The sequence below is a fragment of the Struthio camelus genome, chromosome 2 (genome assembly GCF_040807025.1).
Source record: "Struthio camelus isolate bStrCam1 chromosome 2, bStrCam1.hap1, whole genome shotgun sequence".
Classification (NCBI taxonomy): domain Eukaryota; kingdom Metazoa; phylum Chordata; class Aves; order Struthioniformes; family Struthionidae; genus Struthio; species Struthio camelus.
The window spans coordinates 6,678,023-6,703,106 of record NC_090943.1 but is presented as its reverse complement, the minus strand read 5'-3'; the positions used below and the strand labels follow the sequence as shown (position 1 = coordinate 6,703,106).

General features: G+C 47.4%; 1 long non-coding RNA gene across 1 annotated transcript; it reads left to right on the top strand.

The window, feature by feature from the left end:
• Window positions 1–1,127: 1,127 nt before the first annotated feature.
• On the top strand, window positions 1,128–24,262 carry LOC138066266 (uncharacterized). The gene is made up of 3 exons (XR_011139508.1): window positions 1,128–1,376; window positions 14,308–21,251; window positions 22,496–24,262. It is a non-coding gene; the product is annotated as an uncharacterized lncRNA (long non-coding RNA).
• Window positions 24,263–25,084: the final 822 nt, after the last annotated feature.

Sequence of the window (25,084 nt, the reverse complement as noted above, 5' to 3'; positions counted from 1 at the left end):
AACCAGTGTAGGAAAAAGAAAGCTTTCTTAGAAGAGGGTGAGGGAAAGTGAATGGTTTGGAAGAGAAGCCCCGTGTAGGACAGAGTTATGGGACATTTTTTGAGTGTATGACTAAAGTCAGCAGAATGTAAGAAAGACTCAGGCAGGGAAGTGCCTGCAGATGTTGCATGGGTTTTGTCTGTGCAGCTGTTTATTTCTTGTGCTGTAAAGAGTGATTGTACTGTGAGCTCCTGCGAAGTGTGTGCGCTTGCTTGGTCCCGCTGCTGCATGACCTTAGCACAGAGAGACAATAAACTTGGGATGTTCACCAAGGCTGGCCGATGCATCTACCCCACAAAGTCCCATTTCTGGAAAGCACAGCCCAGAAAGGGGCTGGGGAGCCTGGGAGACCTGCAACCTCCTGAAGTCAAGAAGCCAGGCCAGGACATACCACAGTCACCTGTTGTTTGGTGATCCAGGGAGACCTTCTCTGGAGCTGAGCCAGACAGCAACGCGCGCTTGCTAGTGATACTAGCGAGGCTTACGCCGTTCACCAACATAACTAAAAGCCCTGACATAGATGCACTTAGGCCAAAAAAATCTTTTGCTGATCCTGTTTATTCCATTCAGGCAATTGGTCTGAGAATGAACGGCAAACTATGTGGTCTCACCTGTGAGTGCATGCTTGCTGATAACTCTTCTGTCGCATCCATGCTAGTGGACTTCTCTCCTCTGGGTTGCTTAGCCAGTGATTGGAAACTGGGTTTTCACTTAGGGGAATTTAAGGATTTAAATTTTTAATAATTTTTTTGCAGAGAAATTCACTTTAAATTGGAAAAAATTATCACCATAAAATAGATACTGAATGCCTCAAATCAAAATATGTGTATATGCATACATACATATAGATGTGTGTATACACATACACAGAGATGTGTTTATGTTTTGTATAATTGTGCGTATGTATGTTTATATGTACATAGATACATTTTTCCGCAACAAGCTTGCACACAGAATTTCTCTGAAAGGTGGAGTTTTTCCGCGGAAAATTTAGACAAAACAGAAACTATTCTCCGTGGCCACCATTTCCCCAGCAAGCCCACGGGTTCCTCTTTTGTATCATCTCATTTTACCAGGCTTGGCTATCTGAGAAGGTGGTGGCACCAGACTGCTGTGGCAGCTCTCCGTGCCTGGAGATTCCCTGCGTGTGGGGGAACCCCAGCACCGGTGCCGCACAGTCCCCAGCATCACAAAACCCTCGTGCACTGCCGCATATCTGCAACGCCAGCTGGTGCTCCCCATTTGTGGCAGCCTCTCTGGAAGCTCCAAGGCGGTGGGTTAGGTCAGTGGTGGGCTCATCTGCGCAACTCCTTCACCTATTGAGCAAGCAGCTCTGGGTAAGTGATGGTCAGGGATTATGTAATACATGCCTGGTTTGTCTGGGCTTAATGGGAGTTTGGATTGAGAAGACGAGAGTAAAAATGGTGCCTTTAAAAATTTAACCCTATAGACATATTAAGGGATGAGCGCTGAATCCCTTACCATGTGCTTGATGAAAGCTAGACGTCCTACTGCTCTGCTCTTTTACGACAGTGAGGGTGGCAGCAAGCTGTGAACAAAAGAGCTGGTGGGGAGAGAAGGAATATTCAGATCCTTTTTTGTGTCTTGTTTGATGACAAAGTCACCCTCCAAAGACCGCACTGGCTTTTATTAGCAATTTCTGCCTGCAGGACGTGACCAGATACAGTCCATACGAGCACCAAGTCTCAGTTACAACACAGCTTTGGCCTCGTGCCATCCTTAGATGCTTGCTGCGCAGGAAGCCCACGGAGGCCAGGAGATGCCTTATTGCTTGTGCCAGGGTGCGTGGGGACCTGGAGGGCAGTGCCCTGCTGCCTTGGGCTCAGCACCCAGCTTTTGGAAAGGGGACACCACAAGTGTCTTGGAGGCACCTCGTTAATTTAACATCTCATGAGTGAACGCTGTGCCACGCTGGATCTGCTGGCTTCATGCTCACAATTTGAAGATGCAGGATCCAGAGGTTTGGTGCAGGTTATCAGGGAGCGAATGTCACCTGAGGAATATTGCAGCAGGGCTTGGCTCCCAGCTCTGTACGACTTGGTGTGGATTCATCCCTTATTCCCTCTTATTCCTGCAGCACACGCTGCCTCCCTGGTGCTGCTCCAGCTCCACGATTCGTGGCTATGCGAAAGAAAACGGGAAGAGGTGGTTTAGGGAGGAGGAGATAAATGGATATCGGCGGTGCGATAGGAAGGTCAGCTGGAGGAAGGGGAGGTCAGGACTAAGAGAGCATGGATCAGATAACACGTTAGACACGGAGAAAAAAAGGCCGGATGTTCACATTTGTTCCTGGAGAAAAGGAGGAAGCAAGGAAAGGAGATGAAATGGGTGAGGATACAGTTCAGTCACCGGCCAAAGAAGGTGTGAGACAGAAAAGGACAATTTTTTTTCTAAAATACGCAGATGGGCCTGACTGCAACGTTTCGCTGACTGAAAGCAATTCCAGGAAATTATACCCAAGGGGGGTAAAAAAAACCTTTGCTATTTTTTAATAAAATATCTTATTTTTCTTTGAAGTTTCTCTCATATTAACAAATGATCTGTGCGACTTATGAAAGCAGATAAAGATCACCTTGGCCAAAAAAGTGCTCGCTTGGACTGAAATGAAGTTATTTCATTGATGTCTTGATTTCTCCCCTCCGCCCCAACTGGAAAATGTTCGTTTCTGGTTAGCCCATGGCAAATACATTTATTTTTTCCGCTTTGGCTACCCCTCACCCCTATCAGTTATTTGTGCAGTTCTGCTTTTCAGCAAATCTACACAGCTGAGAGACAGGGGTACGAGCACCGCAGATGGGTAGGAGAAGGAAGTCGTGTTAAGCAAGAAAGGTGATCATTAGTGTCTGACCAAATCTGCCGTCTGTAAATATTAAGAGAGCAGAGAAAGCCTCTGTTACAGGGCAAGGCTGCCCGTAGGGGAGGCTGCGGACGTGTATCTGTGCCTTGCTTTGAGCTCTCTGCAGTATTCTTTGAGACACCCTGCAGCGGAGCTCAGCACAAGGCAAGACACCGCGGAGAAAGGCGGAAAATTGGCTGTTGCGGAGCGCGGGCGCCCGAGAGCCGGATTGCCGCAGCGCTGGTATCTCCCGGCGCCGCTCCTCGCTGCGCTCCTAGCCGGCGAACGAGGCTGGGTGCAACGGCTTGGGTTCAGAGTGTGGCGCTTGCACAAATCTCAGGCACCGGCATTTTTACCGTGGCAGAGGGTGCAGGCTTTATCGCCGTGCTTTTCTGCATGGATATTTGCACCAGTTGGTCTTGGGTTGTTTTCCTGCAGGCCACCGAACAGCCCACGAATATTCAAGTAGCAGTTCATACTCGAATGGAGCATCATCTTCTGCTTTAGCATAAGCCTGTTTGACTTCCAGCTGAACCAGGGAAAAGAAACACAACGCGACACGACCATCCCCAGGCAAAAATAGTGGCAGCCCCCCAAGGACGTGCTAGGCGGATTTTCATTTACGGCTCTGGTTATAAGTACACCAAGCTCTCCGCCTGGCAAAACCCCTTCGTTTGATGTGAAAAGGTGGGAAGCAGGGGGGTTTCTGCATGTTTTATCTGCATACACTGCTCCTTTGAGATGCAACCGGGAACCGGGGCATCGTGTCACAGTCTGAGGGCTGTGGAGCAGCACCTTAAATAAGGGCTTCGCTTGCGTGTGGATTTCTTTGCAGCCGAGTTTCTCTTCCCTTTTGTCTTATGAGTCGACATTATCCTCCGCTCACAGTTCATATCCTCAGTTCATATCCTATTCCTTAGGGTTTTATAACAGATCATGTGATTTTACTTAACTCCCTTGCTCTCTGGGCCACCAAGGTGTTTACACAAGGCGTACTGTGCAGAGGCAGTTTCGTTTCTGCAGAAAGGCTGCTCGGCGCTGGCAGCTTTCACAATTCCTTGGACAATCCTACCCTGTTATGTATTTTTTTCCTTTCAAGCCAAACCTCCTAGAAGTCAATGATTTTACCTGATTGTCTTCATGGGAATTTATTTCAAGTACTTTTGAAGCCTTCATAATTACGGATAATCATAAAGAAGGTGGCAAATAAAAATGTCATAAGTGGGTTTGGTTTTTATCTTGTGGAGATGGGGATTTGCCTCATGATTTTGGACCCATGCGCCCCGGCGGCGGTGCGCAAGGGGTGATTTTACAGGGTGCAGAGGCATGTTTGTGCATACACGTGGGTCTGTCTTGTACTGCGCACGCAGAGAGCATCCTCCTGGCATCCGCGGGAGGCCTTAGTTACACAAACAAAAACAGAGGCGCTCGGAGGGTATGAAAAGCCGACCGCCTTAAGGCCTTAGGGCTGCTCCTACTGAGCTCCAAGCACCTGAAGCTTGTTTTATTGCACTTAAAAGCAGGGATGAAAATACCCCTAAGACCCTAACCAGCATAATTGTTCCTGCAAACACCCCCTGGCGCATGGGAATTCGCAACTCTCGTTTGCACCCTAGGGGGAAAGTAGCTGCAAGGGAGAGGAACAAAACAATTTTTTGCCCACTTTTTGTTACGTAGGCTGGGTTAGGTGCACCCTAATGACGCTGCAAGCAGGGTGAGGGGCATTATAGGCCTTTAGTCCCCTGCAAAATCTGCACATCATGTTAGTCAGGAAATCCTTTGCGCCAAGGCAGTATATTCTATCCTGGGAGCTGCTTCAGACTATACCAGCAACAGGTCTCCTGCAACGGCAAAGGCGCATCCTCCCTGGAGGGCTGCTGCTGTGCTGCTTCTCCCGCCGAACCCTTTTCTGCGCGTGTGAGCCCCTGGGGTGAGTTTGTTATCCCGACGCAAAACACGGTGCCAGCATAACCACGTCCCAGCGGGCTGCTTGGTGAAGGTCTCCTACTGCAAGCACGACCTCTGGGCTCTCACCCACGCCCCGGCTGGTTTCATCTTTGGCGGCTGCGCGGATTGTGCATTGCCGCGTGCGATCTTAGCGGGAGCTGGGATCAGTGTCATACGCCAGACTGGGAAGCAGAGACTAAAGTATCCAGCACCCAAATGCTGACTGGGACCCTGGGATGCACCGCTTAGGCAACCAGCAACGTGGGGAACTCCAGGAACTCCTGGGATTTAGCAGCTCCAGCAGCTTATTAAATTCGGCTGCTTCTCAGATATGAGGAAAAGATAACAGTGACTTTCCCCTGCCACCGGTGGGGACTGGACTGAACACAGGAGCCCACTTCCCGCAGCACGTCATCCCCCGCCTGCTCTCAGAAGATGTTATGGGGGTTCAGCACCATCAGGCCCAAACTATATGGCATCTCCATTCCCCCACATTCTCCACCTCACAAATCTGCAAAAGCAAATCTTCCCTTTTCCTTTTACTGAGAAAAAAAAAGGAAGAAAAAAAAAGAAAGAGAGAGGCGGTTTCCAGCCTTTTTGGTTGCAAACCAAGACAAACTCTCCCCTTTGAGTCTGCAGCCAGGCAGACGGCAACAATAACACCCGCAGAATAGGGTGTGCTCCCATTCATCTCGATGGGTGTTAACCTGGAAGGGTAATTATGACCCCTGATGCCAAGAGCTCTAACCGTTTCGCTGCTGAGCATCCCAGCCCATAAATAAAGCCTCTGGCCGGCTGCACAGAAACCTGGCTGGGAGGGAAGCCGTGTAGCAGTGAGGCGTTGACTTTGGGATCTGCCAGGAGCCTTGGCTCCTCCCAAGGCTCCCAACCTCTGCCGCAAGCCCGTTCCCACCGACGTCACTCCAGAGGTGCTCGACGCCCCTGGAATACACTGGGTTTTCCACAGAAATGGTCTAGCTCTATGCAGTTGGCTCGGGACAAAGGAACGAGTGTCTGGCGAGCGCCTTGTCCCAGGTTTCCCTGGGAAACTCAGCTGGCGTTCAGATAAACAAGGTCCAAGGAGCAAAGCGGGAGTGAGGTGGATGTGGGGAGCTCATCCTCTCCTCGCAAATCAGCGTCTGTGTCTTGAGCCCCCCTGGCTGAGGTCAGATCCTCCCCGTCCTTGGATCCGCACGAAGAAATACGTTCTTTTAATCTGATTAGCCAAGACAGACAAATAGCAGGAGGGAAGGAAATAATGTATGAAGAAAGAGAGTGGTTTGGGCAGAGTCACGCAGGCGTTCCTCCATCCCCCTGCCCCTGGGAGGCTCGAGCCCTTAGCTGAGTGAAGAAAAGCCTCCGTAACGCAAAGATGAGAACAGATGCAAAGCCTTCTTCCTGAGTCTGCAGGCAATTTGAGCAGCAATGAGCAGCAAGGGGCACAACCTGCTCCCATTGATTAACTCTGGAACCTACTAATAACAACTTAAGCTGAGGCTCTCCTAGCTATTTCTGTAATAAAACTGTGAGCAAAGAAGAGCTGGCATATTACTAACTTCTCATGTCCCAAAAAGTGAGAGAGGTCTGTCCCTCCTGGTGACTCCCTACAGCAAAGATTCAGAGAAATGGCATAGTCACAGCGTGCTCCAAAGGGGAAAAATGGCACAAGCCTTTGCTGACGTCAGCCCTGGGGATCATCCATGGCCCTTCAGCTGCTTTTTTTCTGTTATTCTTAATATTTCTTAGGGTAAACTTTGGTGGGGCACAGCTGTGTCTAGTGTAAATAACGCTTTACGCTCATCTACTGAAAGTGAAAGGAAGGAAATTAATGACAACAATAAAGTAAGTCCTAAACCTCCCGCTTACAGTCGGCGCTGGTGCTGCCCAGTTAACCCTTGTCTGATTTTGGTTTCCTGTTAGCTGGGGAAGGTGGTTTCCTCTCCGTTTCTCTGGTGCTATTTTAGTGTCCGGTCTCCTCCCCCTCCCCCCCCCACCCCCAAAATTGCCTCTCTCGTCACAGCAAGGAGGATGCAAGAAGCAGCTGCTGTCCACTCTGCATCTAACTCCGTGCTTACCATTAATCGTTTAGCCTCCACCGTGGGGGTGGCTGGCACCCAGATAACCCACTGCTAGGGCCAGGCTACGGCTGGGGCTGCAAGGCCAACGGGGCATCGCTAGCCAGGCTAATGGGCCGAAGTCAGGATTTGTATCATGCGTGCACCCCACAGTTACGTTAAATACGAAGGCGACTAGTGTGATTCATTTTTTCTGAAGATAGATGTTGAAAATAACGCAGGCAAATCTGTCTCTGTAGGTGCCTGCTTCTTTCCGTAGTTTATTAATGTAGTTTAAATGACCAGCTACCATGTCTGTGCATAGCTATCCAGAGCGAGGGAGGGCTTGATGCCCTCCAAAGACATTGGCTCACTTCCCACTGAAGCTGGAGGAATAAACCCACGGCTGAAGTGTGTGCTGGCTTGTTACACCTGCTAAGCACTATTTAAGCCGAGAAATGCATAAGTAGCCTCACTCTCATTTTAGAAAAGAGGAAATGGAGGCCCGCAAATTAAGTCATTTGCTCCAAGTAATACAGTAAATGGGCTGCAGCCCTTGATGCTGTATGCAAATTTTGCACCAAAATAAACGTGTTTGTATTTTGCACCGTTTGTCCTGCCAGGGCAAATGTTGTGCGTTGTTCTGAAACACAGAGTTTGGTCTTGTTGGGGATAGTCAGTCTTTGACACAACTGGATCATTTTAATTCCAAAATAAGTGTCCCCATTGAATACTTATTTTGGAATGCTGGATATTCTGGAGTTCAAAAGTTCATTTTGGAGCAAATTTGGTTAGAGTTTATCCTTCAGAAGCAGAAGTCAAATTCTTCATGGATTGTCAGTATAAAATCCTCCAAGGAAAATTAAGGGAAGATTTCCAGAGGCAATAAAGACTCTTTAGGCTGTTCATAGGGCTTTTTAGGTGGTTGCTGGAGTGTGGGGAGAGCTCTTGTAGTCAAACATATGTGTTAAACATCAGGTAACCAGAGGAGCTGGGAGGTAATCTCGGGGCAGACTTCTGATTTTCTTTCCAGGCCAGACTGGTTGTGGTAGACATTTTGTGCAAAGAGAGGTTAGCCTCTTGGCTGCTCCTTTTGGACTGATTTCACAAGAGGATTACTCCTAGCCGGGAGTGACAGAGCAGGATGAGGTCTGTGCTTTGTCCTGATTTGCACCCTGGACTGATGAACCCAAAGAGCACTTTGTCACCAGCTTTCCATGTTCAGATTTCTCCATGAAATCCATTTGTACCTCTATCATAGATGAAGTTAAACCTCTACCGAGCTGTTGATCCAGCTCGAGCCTCATCCAGTATCCACCAAGTGAAAAGGACGAGAGCCTACTGGTTAGCAGGCTGCTGGAAAATGCCATTTCATTCCCGTTTCTGCCTTTGGCCTGACTCAATAGCAGCTTTGATGCACCCATGAAAGGAGTGCCGCAAAGAGGAGAAACCCCAGAAACGGAGCAGATATTACTGGACACAGTGGAGGACACCTCCCACCTCAAAGAGAGATTTCCCAAAGGGCAAGGAAGGGGGATGGGGTTGCTGCCCTGATCACTTTGAAAGATGAGGAGCCCATGCTATCTGGCTGATTTTCATGTCGGTGAGAGAAGCAGCCCCTTGTGCCACCTTGATTCCCCTGTTGACTCAGAACAGAGAAGCCACACGCTTCCCCTCTCCGTCTGCACTCTCCTTTGGTGTTAAGGGCTGAGTAAGTGCTGAGCAGCTGCAACTTTATTCGAGCTTTTAATCTTTTGTTTTCTTGTTTCACAAAAGCTCAAGGAGCAGGTAAAAACCACAAAGAATCGCATGGCTGGCCAAAACAAGTCAGAAAACACACAGGAGGTCTGAGGTTCAACTCCCCAGCGTGGCAACATCACCTTGGTTTCGTTGGCTCAAGTAATGTGGGCATTTGGGAGGGAAAGTGAACGTAACCCATCACACTTCTCTTTCCAGTAAAGAGATTTACAAGCACATCATCTCGAATGTGGAAGGCGAGGAAGAGCTGATCCCCAGGGCAACAGACCCTGATGGACATCCCAGGTGAGATGGTGCTGCAGAAGACTTAGGCCTGCAGGAAAGCAGGACAAAGGAGCTGCAAAAAAGAAACAGAGAGGACTTTGAAATGAACTGAAATGCACAACTGAAACTGCTTTGTTATCTGTCTTTGACAGCTCTTCCTCTTTCCCCTCCCTCGGCTGTCTCCAGAGAGGCAGCAGGGGCCTTCGGACAGCCTCGGTGGTGGGCTGAGGAAGGCTGGAGCCATAGTCCCAGCAGTTGCTCCTGCCTTAACACCTCTTCCTCAGTTTGCTGACCTGCTGAATGAGAGACGGGACGATCTCCAGGGCACATGGCGAAGATTTGCTTATTGCCTGGCTAGGACCTTGTTCCCCGCAAGATGGATGGGGGTTTCGTCCCAGGTGTCAAGGAGAAGTCGTCTTCAGAGTCATGTCCAGTATTACCATAAAAGGTTGAAAATCTTGCTGATGATAGCATGGATCTGCAAATCGGCTATGCAGTTTAATCAAGAAAACTGATAGGGAAAAAATGAGCCATTTCGCAAGGGAGGAGATGTTTGTAAGCATTTAAATGGTTCTATGTTTGATCACACAAAAATAAGCTGTTTCTATGATGTGAGGTTGCAGGAAACCCAAGGGACTATTATTCTGCGCTGTAATGAGGGCTCAACAAGATCAAAGATCCCTTGTACTCAGCACTGAACATAGGAAAAAACAAAGAGATTCTCCCCGTTATGTCTAGATAGACCAGGCAGAGACAAGAAGCATTAGTATAATCCTCGTTTTACAGATGACAGATTGGGCAGGCAGGCAGATTAGGGCTTTTCTATGCAGGGAAGTGACTGTGGAATGAACTCTTGGTGTGAACTGAAAAAGCGACACCTCTCACACAGGTGGAGGCTGTATCCAGACCAGATGGACACTGCGCTCGGTAACACACATTGAGTCCCCATTGCCCGGCAGCGTGGGTGGGGGACCAGACTGGAACCCCTTTCCCTCCAGTAGCAACTGGGGTCTAGAGACAGGGAGGGCAGTGGCTCTTCTTTATCATAGTAATGTTAGACAGCTACAGCTGAGCTGCTCACCCTGGGCTCCTTTGCAGTTAGTATAAATTAAGAGGTGCTTTGGAGGCACATTTCACCTGATTTCATCTGACATTTTGCTAAGGGTTGGATGAATCCCCTGCAAACCATGCTCAAGGTGACTGCCCCAGGTGTAAATACCCATAGTAGACATGATTTTGCCGTGCATATGGAGTAAATGCATGTGCATGGGGTAAACGTAGATAGCTTTTCCCGTCCCTTTCCTAGTATGGTCAAGTCCTCAGTGACTTGGCAAGGGTCACACAGAAAGACTGCGGTGGAGCTGAGGAAAGGACCAATGCTCCAAAGCTGCAGGTTCAATGTCCAGACAACATGATTCCCTTCTAAGCACAGAGGCAGAGTTGCCTGGAAATTAGAATTTCCGTCCTCCAGGGAATGTCCACATTTGCTTTCTATTTATCATTCCGAATCTGAGCAAAACTATAAAATTTTAAAATATTTGATTTAAAACTCATTCAGTCTGACACCACTGAAACATTTCACTTTGATAATGTCAAAACTGAGTATAACAAATGGGCAGGCAGCATAAATCCCAGCACAATAAAATATAACACACATTGAAAATGTTTCAATTAATATTGCGAAACAATACAAAATGAATCATACCAAGTTGAAACAATATCTTTGTATGTCACCAAAACATTTCACTGTTGCTGAAATGAAACTGAGGAAATGCAATTCATTTAAATGTTTCACTGAAAACTTTACATGAAAATTAATGTATTCCTGTGAATGGTGTAGATGTCGATAAAACTGCATTTTAAGACGAATGATTTTCTCAAAAATGTTGAGCAGCTCTGAGGTGCACATTTTTCACTTCTCTGCAAAGAAAGTGACTTTCAATAATTGGCAAGAACTAGAAGTCATAAGGTATTTACACTTACTCAGAGCTGGTAAAAATTCCTTACACCCCTTTTCAACGCACATCACAACTCCTTCTTTTATTACATGCAGGTGTTTTTTGGTTACTGGATATATTTAAGAGTGAGCTGTTTAGGTGGCCCTGACGGCAGCATCCAGAAGGAGTAAAATTGTCCTCAGACCTGGAAAACTCTGTCTACCCGCTATGAGATGTTACACATATTTTTCCCCATCAAAGTTTTGTCAGCTACCAGATCCTTCCTCCTCATACCATATTAGCAAATGCGCTAGCTAATTATTACATCTGGCTTGACTGGAGTCACACTGGTGACTAATTGTCATATGTAGTCATCTCTCAAACAATGGTTCCCTGGCCACATGTGCTAGATGGGTCCCCATCTGCACAAGAGTTGTGTCTCCCCTCACCACCGCTGGCTATACATCTCAAGTTGTTTTCAGGATGCTTTAAAGCTAAAACAAATCAGTTCAGAATGAGGGCGAGGAGGGAAATGTGCCGTTCATGATGGAGTCCCAACATGGCAAAGTCTTTTTGCAGCTTCCAACAACAGGCAATAAAGAAAGAGGGTGCCTCTCCACCGTTGGACCTCCGTGCCCAGGTGGAACCAGTGCTCACCATTCAATTCCCTTGACTGGCTGGGGTCCCACGCTGTCGGGAGCTTATAAAAAGCCATCACTTCTTTTTCAGAGATGAACTTGTCTCAGTGGTGGATGAAGCAACTGCTGTGTATGCAATGGGCAAAGTTTGGAGGGGAGAGGCATTTTGGTGCATCCCTGGACCAGACGTTCAGGAGGTCGCAGTTTCATCACCTTCATCGTCTACAATAGGGACAGCTGAGTCCTGGTTTGGCATTGATAAGGAGAAAATGACACCTTGTCAGCCTCAGCAAGCGTGTCATGAAGATCTGCAACTGCCAGCCTGTGGCTAAGTGTGCTGAGTCTGCAAATGTGATGAGATTGAGGATGTGATGAGTTGCCACATGGCTGGTGTTCACCTGGACTGCTGGGCACGGTTATGTCCCCTCTAAACAGAGGATTCATAATATCTGTCATGACCCCATACTCAGACATGACAGGTACAGAGGGAACTGGACACAATGCTGTCTCAACAGGAGCTGTGGTCCACGTTGCTCTGTGGGACAATATTTTTGATACCCCAAGCACTGCTCTTCCCACATTTGTCCCTCTTGGAAGGGTTATTTCACCCATGTCTTCCGCTCCCACTGTGTCCAAGCAGAGAGCTCACACTCCATCTTTTGTGTTTCACCCCATGTCTGAAGTGCTTCAGACTGTCAGGAAAACTAGAGGAGGGAAAAGGATCCCCGAAGGACAGAGGGCAGCTGTCAGAGGACTGGGATGAAGAGATGAAGCTGGAAACCCCTCTGACACGTACTGGTACATTACAGCTAGCTAGTGCTGTCCTAGAGCAAAAAGCCAAGGCGTGGCAGGGAAGGACGATGTGTCTGGGTCTCGTTTGGTTTTAATATGACTTTCTTGCCATTGCTCAGTCCTTAAGCAGAGTGTGTGCATTCGAGGCAGGGCGGAGGAGAGAGCAAGCTCTGACCCAACCAGCTTGGAGTATTTCTTACTGGTTCTCATAAAGCCAGAGGGTGTCTAAGGGGGTCAGCAACAGCATGTTGTGGGGGAGAGCTGAGTGCCCTGGCTCAGCTGCTGAGCCGCAAATATACCTCACTGGCAAGGGAAGGCCGTCTGCTTGGGCTGTCTCAGGCTCTGTTCCTCCCACTCCATGGGCAAGTGCTTTCCACACTGCAGGGCAAGGATTAGGCATGAACCAGGACACACTGACCTTTTCCCAAAGGGCATGGCTTTTCACATAGAAGTGCTCCTTGTGCTCTGGTGTATGATTAAAGATGAAAAGGCCTGTGAGTAAAAGGAAGTTTGGAGCAGTGATTTGGAGAGTGGTGGGATGTTCTGGTGGTTTTAACGGTGCCCAGGACTCAGGGGGACTAGAATGTACTCTGCTCTGTTAAAACCGTCTTGGGTGTCTTTTCAGTGACTTAGCTGCTCAGAGCTGCGAGAAGGGAATAATGGTATTTTCCGTCCCCCATGTGCCCTTTTCCTGTACTGAGTTAGGCGTCCTGCAGGGAAGAAATGGTCCCTTACTGTATATTCATGCAGGATCTGCCCTGTCTCAGCTGTGACTGCCCACTTCCTAGGTCAGTTGTCTCCCTCGGGGAAGGGGACGTTACGGTGGCTTCATGACAGCTCCAAGAACCAGCTGGAGAAACATTAGTTAGGAAGGATATAGGTAGAGCAGGAGCTCTGAGGCATGAGGATGAACCAGACAACCTTTCAGATTTTATCAGAACTAGTAGACAAAACAGGACAGGGTTTAGTTTGGGTCTCCCAGCCTGGCACAGCTTGTCCTTTACTGCTAAGTCTCCCTCACATACAGCAGTCTTGCCCATACTTTTTGGAGGGGGGTGGGGGGGTCTCCAGTCCATGCAGTCCCCAGAACCACATTCTGGGAGAGCCCTACTCATCCAGGAACAGAAACTGTGCCCAGGACCACGCTACTAGTGAACTGATGTGGGACTGTGAGACAGTGCTTGAAACAGTGCTACGGCCCTACTGAAATCACTAACACAGACAAAACCTCAAGGTCCCTTCCAGCTCTGTTTATCTCCTGCTCCCTGATGGTCTCCGGGGCCCAGTTACCGCAGTAGATCTCCGTTTGAAGAGAAACTGAGGCACAGGAATGTAAGTGGCTTGGGCAAGGCAACATGCAAAATGTATAGCAAACCGAGAAGAAAACCCAAGCACCCTTGGTCCAGGTGCTAGTGTCCACGTAGTCAGGACACCCATCATTTCCTCCCAAGGCTGAGAGTGCTTAATCAGGGAAGTCAGTGCTGTGCATCTGTGTCTCCAGGAGGGAAGCATGCGTTGGACTGGCAATTGAATATTATGGACTGACACAGGTCATGGGCCCAGAATGGCCCTGCTGATGCCCTGATGCCAGTAAAGTAGAGAGGATTTGGTAGGCTCCCCCATTCCCTTGCAGGGGATTTGCATTTGGATGAAATCTGTCCTCTCAGAAAGTCCTCATGGTCTCCAGTAGAAACCAAGATGGATCCTCCTGGAGAGACCGTCTCCCAGGTCACTGTGGCTTGGACCAGAAGAGTTCAAGACCTATCTTGAACTTCCAAAGCTCAGAGAAAACTTCTCCAAGCTCATCCTTGATAAGTGCATTCCCACAGCACACCCTAACAACATTCCTCCTGGGGGGAGGAATGGGGAAGGCACCACATCGTTCATCACAGGGAGCGTGAGGGGAAGACAAATCAGTGAAAGGAGCAATGTGAGAGAAATCAGTGGCCAGGAAAAAGCCCTAAGAAACATGATAATACTGAGCGCTCCATTCCTCTTTTCACTATGTTTCCTTTTCACAGGTTTCAACCTTGCCTGTCTGTGCTGAAGGCCAGAAAGGAGAGCGATTTTACCTGGAGTGCTTCGCCTTGCCTCTGGAAGCACTCTTGCATTTCTGTCTGCCTCTGCACCCCAGCAACACACCACCACACAACAGTACTCTCCCTCATCCCCTATTGCTCCCCACCACCATCTTTCCTCCTCCCCTTCCCCCTCTTGCTGTGACTTGACACAGAGGAACCTGAAAATTCACTGTGATGTTTGAATCCCAGCCAAAATTGAAAGCGAGACCCTGTGACTGGTCCGAAAGCCTAAAAAACATATGGCATTAATTCTGCTTTCCCACAGTTCCTAAAACTGCAATTAAAAGCAGCCCCCACCAAACAGAACCCCATAACTCAGGTCCATGATTTATTGGAATAATGAAGCTTTAGGGGAAAGTTGGCGAGGCACAGGAATTCCACATCCGGGAGACGGACTCTGCACACATGGCCCGTGCACAGCAGAGTTTATTTTATTAGCGTGCCACTGGTGGAAGAACAGGATCAGAGAAGGACATTCCTCTGAACAAGCTTATCTTTGGAACCCGTTTGGCTCCATACAATAAACCAGCCTCCGCATGTGCAAGCTGCAGAAGATGCTGAGCTACAGGCACAATCAAACGAAAAATGGCTGAGGTTAATCCGTCTCTGTGCCGCAGAAGTCTAGTGGGTAAAAAAAGTGCCTTTTTTCCATCAGTAACAAATAAATGTGGCCCATGAGATGTCAAAGATTAGGAGCCATGGAATTGTTGGGGCCGACTGCCAATCTCCCGTTACTCAAGGAGATGCTATATCATGCCCATTTTCTTAAAACCAAGGCTTTTTAGCTCTTTAGCTGTGAGCAAATATGAAAGTCAATCTACAAAGCTCAGATCTAGGATTTTAAATGTAGCTGAGTAGTTTGGGAGAGGAGGTGTGTGTGGGGAATCAATCTAGCTAAGGATGCAGATTTCTGCCTACCTGTCATTTTACTAATGCTGTTACGATGATCTTTTCTAATAGTTAAATGCAGTAGCTAAATATAGACAGGATCAAACCAATTTCTAGAAGACATTTTATAATCCTGGTGACCTGACACTTCTACATCACTCTAAGTCATATGGTGAAGGCATACTTTAGCCAGAATGAGTCTCAGAGCAATGCCAGGAAGGAGGCAGAGAAAGAACCACTTTCTTCATTTAAATGGGGGCACAGTAGCAAGATCAAGCATGTCTAACTTCAATCTCTTTTGTGAAACGGTCTCTGCCCGTTGTCCAGCTCCAGTTTCCACCTGCCTAGTTACTGATATAGCAGTTTTCAGGAGCATATATCTATTTGGGATTTGGCATCATGCTTGTTATGGTGGTTGTGCTCAGGCACACTACTGAAGAGGTAGACTAAGGTGCCCCCCTCCCAACTTCTTTTAGTGAGCAGGAATATTTTGTATTGCAACCTGCTTCCACACACTGGACTATGCAGATAAATGACAATATTTTGAAAATAGACTTTCAGGCTCAGGAGAAGATTATATTCACCCCTTGCAGAGCCTTAAGCTGCAAAGCCTTGTGTAACTGTGTTGTACAAATCTTGTGCTAGCAATCAGCAGAGTGGAGTACTCCCCCTACAAAGAGACCATTTGCTGAACACCTGCCTTGATAGAGATCTCTAAACATCATCGCTGATGGGAAGTGTCACAATGCAACTTTATACTGGAGCAGGTGCAGCAAAAGCTGGCTGCAGTGTCTGATGACAGGAGACTGAAATTGTTCGGTTTGCTTAGCCTAGCAAAACAGAAGTGAGACATAAGTGGAAAAAAGAAGGTCGGTTTTTTTTTTTTTTTTAATAGTCTCATGAATGACGTGTTGGTTGGCTTTGGAGCCTTTCAAGTGGAGTAGTGGAGGCAAGAGACCTGCAGACTCTGATGAAAGGGTTTATGGAAAGGACCAGCTGACAGCACAGGGATGAACCTGGGGTTAGAAAGTGAAGCTTGCTAAGAAACTCTTGAGGAAGGTATTCAGCCAATCTAATGTCAGACATGTCCTCAGGTGTGATAGTCCCTCAAGGTCCCCTTCATAGTCAATGGACAGAAACAGGCATACGCAGGCACAATTCATCTTATCTGTTGCAGATGTCTTCTTTAGGCTAAGATGAATCACTCCCTAGAGCCCATTGATCGTATTGATTAGATGTCCAGTAAGAGCAACCTGAGTAGAGGATCCCGAGCTTAGATGCATATGTCTACCTTATTGACATCTTCTTTAGTCGGGTGAGTCCCATCCCTTGAACCGTTCAGCTCGGAGGGCAGTGTAACAGCTGTCTAAATAGGCACTTAATAATACAGGCAGTCTGTGGACCTGCCTCCCAACCCACCTGCTTTATCCTGCTCTGAGCTTTGACAGACCATCTCCTGTCCTTATGCAGAATTCCAGACAAAGTGCTGCTTCTTCAGAGCCTGCCTGCACTAGAAATCTGTATCGGATACATGGACAAAGAGGAGCAGCTAAAGACAGGGTTCGAGTGGGATTACTGGTGATTACAACGATATTACAATATCTCAGGTGCCTGGTCAATGTAGCTTGTTCACAGCCCCTGGACTAAATAAATCTTCAGATGTGGGGTCAGGAAAGGGAGTCACATTGGCAAGGACTGTTGAGCTTTTTTATCTTCCTTTGTGGTCTTCATCCCAATGTCTTCTAGGAATTTCCTTTAACTTCCCTCTGGCTAGTAGAAGATCCTAGGACAGTGGGATCTCTTTTACTCTCTTTCATTAGCATATTAGAAATATGACTTTTGGTCTTCTCCTCTTAGTCTGGAGTCCATTATTGATGGTGGGAAGCAAGTGTGGCTTGCAATGTGTGGGGAAGCTGCAGCAGCTGCTTGATAGCTGCTGCGGACCATAGCATTGCCTGCAATTGTGCGGGGCAGACTGGAATGACTCTAGGATCTAGATCACCTATGTCAGGTGATACTACTATGATCAGTGGGAGGATGAAGAAGAGTAGGGGTAGAAAAAATCAGACCAGCTGTGAAGTTGAATTCATTGGACAATATATATCTTAGTAAAGCCAAAGGGAAGCCAGAATTCCAGGAACATTTGTTCTTCTACATCGCAGGTTGAAAGCTCTGTGAAAGCTCCTGATGTCCTGGTGGTGGTCAGCAGGGCATGAGCTTATAGTGGGATGTTGTGGTCAGGAGACCTTGTGTGCTCTGTCAATGTACAAGGAGTGGACTTGTCAATGAGGGGATGCAAGCTCTTCCTGCCTCTGTAGGCAGCTTTACTGAGCCATAACTGAAGTATTACACCTGGTTCTGTCACCTGGCCTTTTAAATAGAACTTGCAAATTTGGAAAGAGTTTAGAAAGGCGTGAGTTGTAAACTACTGCATCTGCCTCACAAGGTGACTTCGCATAAGCTCAAGTCTTTTGTTTGTTTCAGACAGAGGTTTTCCACCTTTCTTTATTTATGACCCCTGTGAATTATCCCTTAGAAGTGCAGAGACTGGCAGTTTTCAGCCTGTTAGCAGTTGGTTTCCTTTTCCTAGTCCCTTTCCATGAAAGCCTCAGCAGCAATCCTTGGCCTGCCAGGCATTCAAGGGCCACCAGCTACAAGCCACTTCTCTAGAACAGCACCTCTCTGACAGCACAAACCTCTCGTCGGACAGACCAAACCAGAAGGACATACGGATTCCTGGAGAGAGAGAAGTCCAAATGGAAGGCAAGATGCAAGCAGATTGTGGTAATGAACACAAGCAAGGCTCTACTTCTGGACATCTTTGAAATAGGTTTGGCTATTTTCCGAGGAGATACTTGCTAGGCCAGTGGCTTCTGGACACCTCTGAAAAGGTTCCCTTTTCTGTTCTTAGTCACCTTTACAAACACTTCTGAAATAGTCTTTACACCCACGGTTACTCCCAGACCACAAATAGAAAACCACTAGTTTGGCGAGAAATTACAGAAGCCCGAGCAAGACCATAACACTCTCTTCTGACTTCAAGTCTGTAGTGTGTTTGAATAGTGCCCACGTTACTCACCAGAAGTATATACAAATAATCAGAAAAACATGGCAACAGGATGACAAAACTATGGTATAATATTTCCCAGAATAACCTCGAAGACATAAATCAGATCTCTGATTTACTGTCAGCAGCAATCCTGTCTAATCACCCCACCATCCAGTGTATTTTATTAACTGTTATTTCTACATATTATTTGTTTACAGAGTGCTATACGTCCAGACAGTGCTTTACAGGTATGTGAAAGACTGCCCTGAGGAGTTTAGTTTCATTTAGGCACACAAATATGATATTCATTGCAGCAGCACTATGGGTTAATGATTGTGGTACTGTTTCAGGTTTCTTGCTTCCTTTCTGATTTTATTGCACTAAAGTCAAACACATTTTAAACTCTGGACTTCGAGTTAACCTGTCTGTTTGAGGCATTACACGGCCATATTATCTTAGTATCAGAGTGTCTGACAGGCTTCAGCGTATTTATTCTGCTAGGGCATCTAAACTCAGGATTTACTTGAACTGGCTGGAAATGTTCCACCAACTTTTCTGTCTTTGATTGCTAATGGGACAAGATGTCTTAGCAAAACAGGGATTTTCATAAACAAACAGGGCATCCTACTTGGGTCAAAGGCAGGCTTTCTATTTGCTTATGTGCAAAACTCACTGTCCCCTTTTCCCTATTGAGGCTGGAGGGAGGGGGGAAGGATGTTAAACAAAATATTATGTCTTTTTTTTTCTTTATTTCTGCTTCTTTCTGCATGAGGGGAAAAAAAAGTCCAATTTGCTATAATTGGTGTTTATCTCTGTGCTATTGAGTGTCTCCCTAGCCAGGAGACTGGCAAAGCAAAGTCCCCAAAGCACCTTTGTGTAAAGCAGTGTGAAGCTCTCAGTGGAGATGTGTTTCCTTTGGGTGTTGCTGTTTTCCTCCACTGCAGCATGATAGTGTCTGAAGAAAGGCGCCCAAGCCGGCCTCTCCTCCAGCCCACCAGTCCTCCATGTCACTCTCAGACCCTGAGCATCTGCTTACCTGGGTCGAGACAGGAGTTGGTGGTGAGCAAAGCCCATCCCTTGATGTCTTCTTTATATAATCAACACTATAATCGACAGAAGCAGGACACACCAGTACTAGCTTGGCATTTGACATCCTCCTTTTCCAGCACAATGCTAATTTCATATGTGTTAAAGTCACTGCTGCAGCTTGAACCCACCATAGGGCTCAAATTCATAAGCTGATGAGAGGAAGCAAAGGGGTTGAGCGATTAGATCAGGTGTAGATTTAATGGGAATATGAAGAAGACTATATTTCCCCCTCTAGCACTGCCAATTGGAGTTGATCAGCACCGTTTCTCTCCCCGTACGAGACCGTTCCTAATCCCCTAGTTACAGTGGGGAAGAAAGACATGGCAAAATCACTGTCTTAGATAGCAGTGGTTTGTCATCCAGCAAGAGCAAGTCAAGAACATTTCTCACCATCAGCATCGAAGCGTCATTTGCCAGATGTCTGGAGGAAAGGCAGCATCTGTCTGTCTGATGGGAAGTCCCCCCCATCTCCCAGGGATTTAGCAAGGATTGTCTCTGTTTTATTTTTTTTTTTCCGTCTTCCAGGATTATTACTCTAGACTTAACTGTAGGAGAAGATCCTATTCTGATCCCAGCCATTGCAAAATGTTTCACGTGCCAGTGGAAAGCCACAGACTCGATTAATTACTTAACTGTTAATTGTTTCAGTACTAGAAAGTATGCTAGACCCTCCCCATCTGCCCAGGTACTCAGCCCTGCCTTGGGGAGTTATGGGCTCGTTTCTGACAGCACGGAACAAAGTTGTAATGAAGTGTTGAAAAGTGGCAAGGGAGAGAAGTTGGGGCATCTGTTCAGACACAGCAAGCTCCAGCGCCCAGGCTGGCACAGCAAAGAGATGAAAAATAAACACACAGGACACAGAGTTGTCTGTGCCAGCTCATTTCTCACACGCCGTATAACGAAAAGCATCTTGAAGAGGAACGCAAAAAGGTGTGAGACCTCATTGTCTGACATGGGAGAACTGAGAGGAGCCAGGAAGGGAGGCTGGGAGGACATAAGCCTGTAGTTTAGGAGATCTCCCCAACCTGAGTTTAAAGTCTTCCTTTGACAAAATCTTCTGCAGGACCATCAAGCACAATCTGCTCAGTACCTGGGCTGCAAAACTGGGGAAACCAGTCTTTCCAAGGGGGCATTGCCAAGATAAGCACACGCTACACCGGGAAGTGCCAGTACCCTGGTACCCGGGGCTGGCAAGCACGAGCTGTGCTGAGACTCGCACGTCCTGCGTTTTCCTCATACCCGGAGACACTGCCATCTCAACTCCTGCCTCGGGCTGAAGAGGCTGCGGACTATGTAACCTGAGTCGTCCCTGGGAGAAGTGCGGAAACACAAGCAGCTCTGGGAGCAGCCTGGAGCTGTGAGCAAGGAGGCGTTTCGGGCTGTCGTCCTCCTGCGCTCCGGTTTTGCAGGACAGTTCGTGGTGGAGGTGGTGGTGGGGGGGAGTCTCTCCCCGAGCTCCTCAGTGCTGCCACCGCTGTGCCTGACCCCGCCGGCCGAGGCAGTGGCGGGGCGCAGCTCTGCCAACAAGCCTGGCCAGATTCCTGGTGACGAACGCTTCTGCTGGAGTCCTTATTTTCCCCCGTGTGTCAGCAGCTAACGACAGGCTGTAAAACGGTGGCCAGACTCTGCCTCAGCACTACCCGCACCAGGAGAGAGCTGTCTCCCTGGGGGCACCTTCTGCCACCCTGAGGTGCTGGAGGCATCATGCTGCGTGTGACTTCCCCGGCCCTGTGCCAGCTTTAGCAGTTCCAGCTGACGCATCAAGTCATTTCGTTTTCAAGGCTCGTCAGACCCCATTTTTCGTATGCAATAAGTGATTTAAGAAATGGAGGCAAGAGTATCACAAAGCTAAAGAGAGGTAAGTAAAGAGTCAGTTCTCGACACATCCATACCCCCTTGGCCAGCTAGACCCTGTAGATCTTTGCTCAGGCTTTGCAGCAAGCAAATAGCATGTGCTCTCAATATCCTTGATGCTGCAAAGATTTAGCTTTGCTGCTATGAGCTGTCTTTAGAGAAGGCCCATGGGATTACAAAATTCAGTCTACATCTAAATCTTTGAAGGAGGAGGTGAGTATTGGCACTCTGGCTGCTCAAAGCATCGGCAGCCATGTGAGTTCAGGTTTTCCAGGGCTGCAATTGGAAAAAGCTGATGTCAGGCCAGACCTAAGTGATATTCATCTTACAGCGAGGCAGGAAACATATCTCCCTGTTCCTGCTAACCTTAGAAAGCAAGTGCTCAGATTGCTACACAGAGGATTTGTAGCAACATGGAGAATGTAATTAAATAGCAGGGATGATCTCATTATTGTAACGATGAGGTGTCATTTAATAAAGAGAATCCGGGACTGGGAGCTGAGAACCACTGTATCCTCATCTCAGCTCTGGTCGCAGCTCCCTTGGCAGCCCTGAGGAGGTCACCTAAGGCCAGCATCTTTCTTCAGAGTGCGTTTATGTAACACGCGGCACCAGGAGACCCTGATGCTTGTGGAAGCTATTGCGACAGAAAGAACAGCAGTAATAAGAAAAATCATCTTGTATGTTCACCTTCCCTATAAAAGCTGGGTTAATACAATTTTCTGTTTTACAAGGGACAGTGAGAATCACTTGAAAATGATGGTTACGAAGAGTTCGTAACCAGGAGGGTACTGGGGTGAAATGCTAAGGTTTCCTCTAATCCTCAGGCCCTTCAGATGCAAGCCCGAATGGCTGAAAAACAAATCAATGATGTGAGGTTCACGGGGCAATACAGCCTCAGAGGAACCATTTTCCCAAATAAATGGCGGGAATTTGGTTTGATTAATCCCCACAATTTGGTTTGATTCCTCCATCCATCCGTCTATCCATCCACCCATGCATCCCCTCCTCCCAGGCCCCCTCAGTCAAAGCCAGCATCCCTCATTCTCAATAATGATGCTAAGTTTGAAAGGTTTTAAATACAGCCTCACTCTTTCCCCCTTATTTTCTGCTCTCAGTATGTTGTGAATTTTTGTTTTTTGAGGTTGGGAGCCCCAAGTGGTAATGCAGGCCATGTCAGGCAGAGGGGCAGTGGGCTGTGCAAGTGCTTTGAACGAGACCATGCTCATCTGTGTCGTGCTACTTCAGGTTTTCTTATTCATCATCACCCGGGATATTCAGCAACAGCTATTCAGCGTGGTATCTTCGCATGGTGCCAGGACTGAGGTGCCAAACGGGGCCTCCTCAGCACCCAGGTTCTGCACCCTGGATGCCATTTCGACAATCTGTGCAGAACAGCTCAGCAGTTCCCGTCAGCTGTGGCAGCGTTTCGGGGCCACCCATGAGACCTCAGTGCCACCCTGGATCTCTGCAGCCCTACCCAGAGGCTCTCACTCTGCTTTTGCCACCATCCCTTCCCTTTTCCCATGCCAGGGGACTTGCTGGAAGACAATGTCCCTTCCCACAGGTCAGAACGGAGAAATCTTCCAATAGGGAAGAACTGTGGGACGCTGACATCTTTTTCCTTGGCACAGGAAAGCTGGAGCATGGAAAGGATTTTCCCCCACAGCCTGAGCTGCAAACACTTAGGAAAGTCAGCAGCTTTGCTCTCTGAGCCATTCCAGTATTACAGACGTACTAGAGCGGCGTGCGTAAGAGATTTCAGTTCAGCCCTGCAGCCTTATCCCAAAGCCAGTGTTTGCCTTTGAATTTTAGCATTTCCTTTTGGAGCCTTAAATGGCATGGCCATTCTTTCTTTGTTTCCAGATGAGCTAATCACAGTGGATAAAAGTGCTTAGCTGCTTTACCTCAGACACACTGTGCACACACATAGCACTGACACTCGTCCCTGAGGAGCTACCCTCCATTTAACAAACAGCTTCTGTGACAACATACACCACCGACCGGAGCATCCTGTTATCAAGACCACATCCAGGGAATCCTGTGTTTCTCGCAGATGATCGTTTTTGTGGAAGGATTCAGTGCTCCTAAAATGCCAGGGCTTGGACTTTTGCCATTGCCCTGATCTTGGAATCTTTGCTTTCCTTTTTTTTTAAAGATTTCTAACCCTTGATTTTGTAGAGAAAAGCTTAAAAGCACCAACATTCAGGTTTCCTAATTTTTAAGCCAGTCCTACCATCTGGGAGAGGACCAACGTCTGATTCTTGAATTTCTAGTATTAAAATATCACTAATGTTGTTAATCGCTAATATTATTATCACCATTCAGCAGTGAATTTAATGAGGATGGTAATGAGCTGCTCGCTGTCCACAGTTCACAGATCACAGCTGTAACAGGTCTTTCCTTCAGCCTTACGATGATACCATAAAATGCTGTAAGGGGAACTGATAATGCTCTCATCCGCATTGCTTAGAGCAAGTAAAGTCTGGACAAGCCATGCCTTTTTGCTCTCCTGGGTTCTAAGTCTTGACCCAGCTTGGGTCAGGCATAATATAAATAATGGGCATTGAGAATATGGCTTGATGAAACGAAGCACTGTCAGTCCTAAACTGCGATTTCTTCTAGACCCAGAGCCCAACTGCTCTAGCAAGGCATTCGTCTGCAGAGTCTCGTGTCTGTTCGCAGCCCCGGAGCTAATACCCTGGGGGCCTTGAACAGAAAGCTTTGTGAAACCAGGCTGCAAAACACAAGATTTTTTTTACAGCAGTCCAGGCTGGATTTACCGCTCCTTTCCATGGGCGTCTGTAGCGTTTCGGGAAGGTTATATATGAGTTAAACAATGTCTGAGCTGTTGAACTGTTTCAAACGACTAATTTCCACCATCCCCCCCCAGTGGAAAATCAAATCTTAAACCACCACATTTCTTTGCAAAACTTGTCATGAAAAATTTATCCTGTTTTCTGGCTGGCTCTAAAACAGACTGAATAAAATTGGTATTTCTATTATTGCTTCTGCTATTTGAAACACAGCTGCTTCCTGACAATCTCTTTGAACGGAGGAGAGTATCCAGTTTTCTTTAGTCAGGTGACAGCTCCTGGGGTCCCCACTTATGGGACGATCCGGTAAAAACTTTGCAAGATGGAACCCAGGGAACTTCCCTGTGGTCTTATTTTGGTTTTTCCTTAGCAGGAAGTACATGAGTCCCAGATTCTTTATTAATCATTTGAGGAACCACAAGAGAAAGAGAAAATGTCAACATGAGTTCCTCTTCCCTTGTAAGCTGGCTTGAAGGTGGTTGTGGTTTGAGAGAGGGGAATGAATTGGAAAGAAAAATGGTACAGCAAGGTGGTTTAATAGAAATCCCAGAACAAGAGGTGGTTCCTAAAGTCTGCATCTCCACCAGACTGCAAGTGGTGGAGGTAGATGCACAGGCGGACTCTTTCCAAAGGTGAAACCACAACGTGGGATGTATTTTGCACTGACCTCTCGTCAGTGGTAAAAAAAGAGTGCGAGATGAATGTTCCACTGTTCTTCATGGGGCAGGAGGAGATCATCCGCTGTATGTGTGTGCGGAAGGAGGGAGAGAGGGAGCTCCACCTTCCCCTTTCCCCAGAACCAGGCCAAGCTAAGAAAAAATCTACTTGGGCAAGAGCGAAGAGGAAGACTTCAAGTCAAGGGGAAAAAACAGACATATGACAGCCTTATGCTTGCACAGTTCTGAATAACGTGAAACTACCCTACCCCAAACACCAGGCCTTATGGAAATGTCATTAGTGCTGGACAGTAATGAAGGCAAGTTGTTGCTGAAGATGAAAGGTGCAGGCTGAGTCTGTGAGC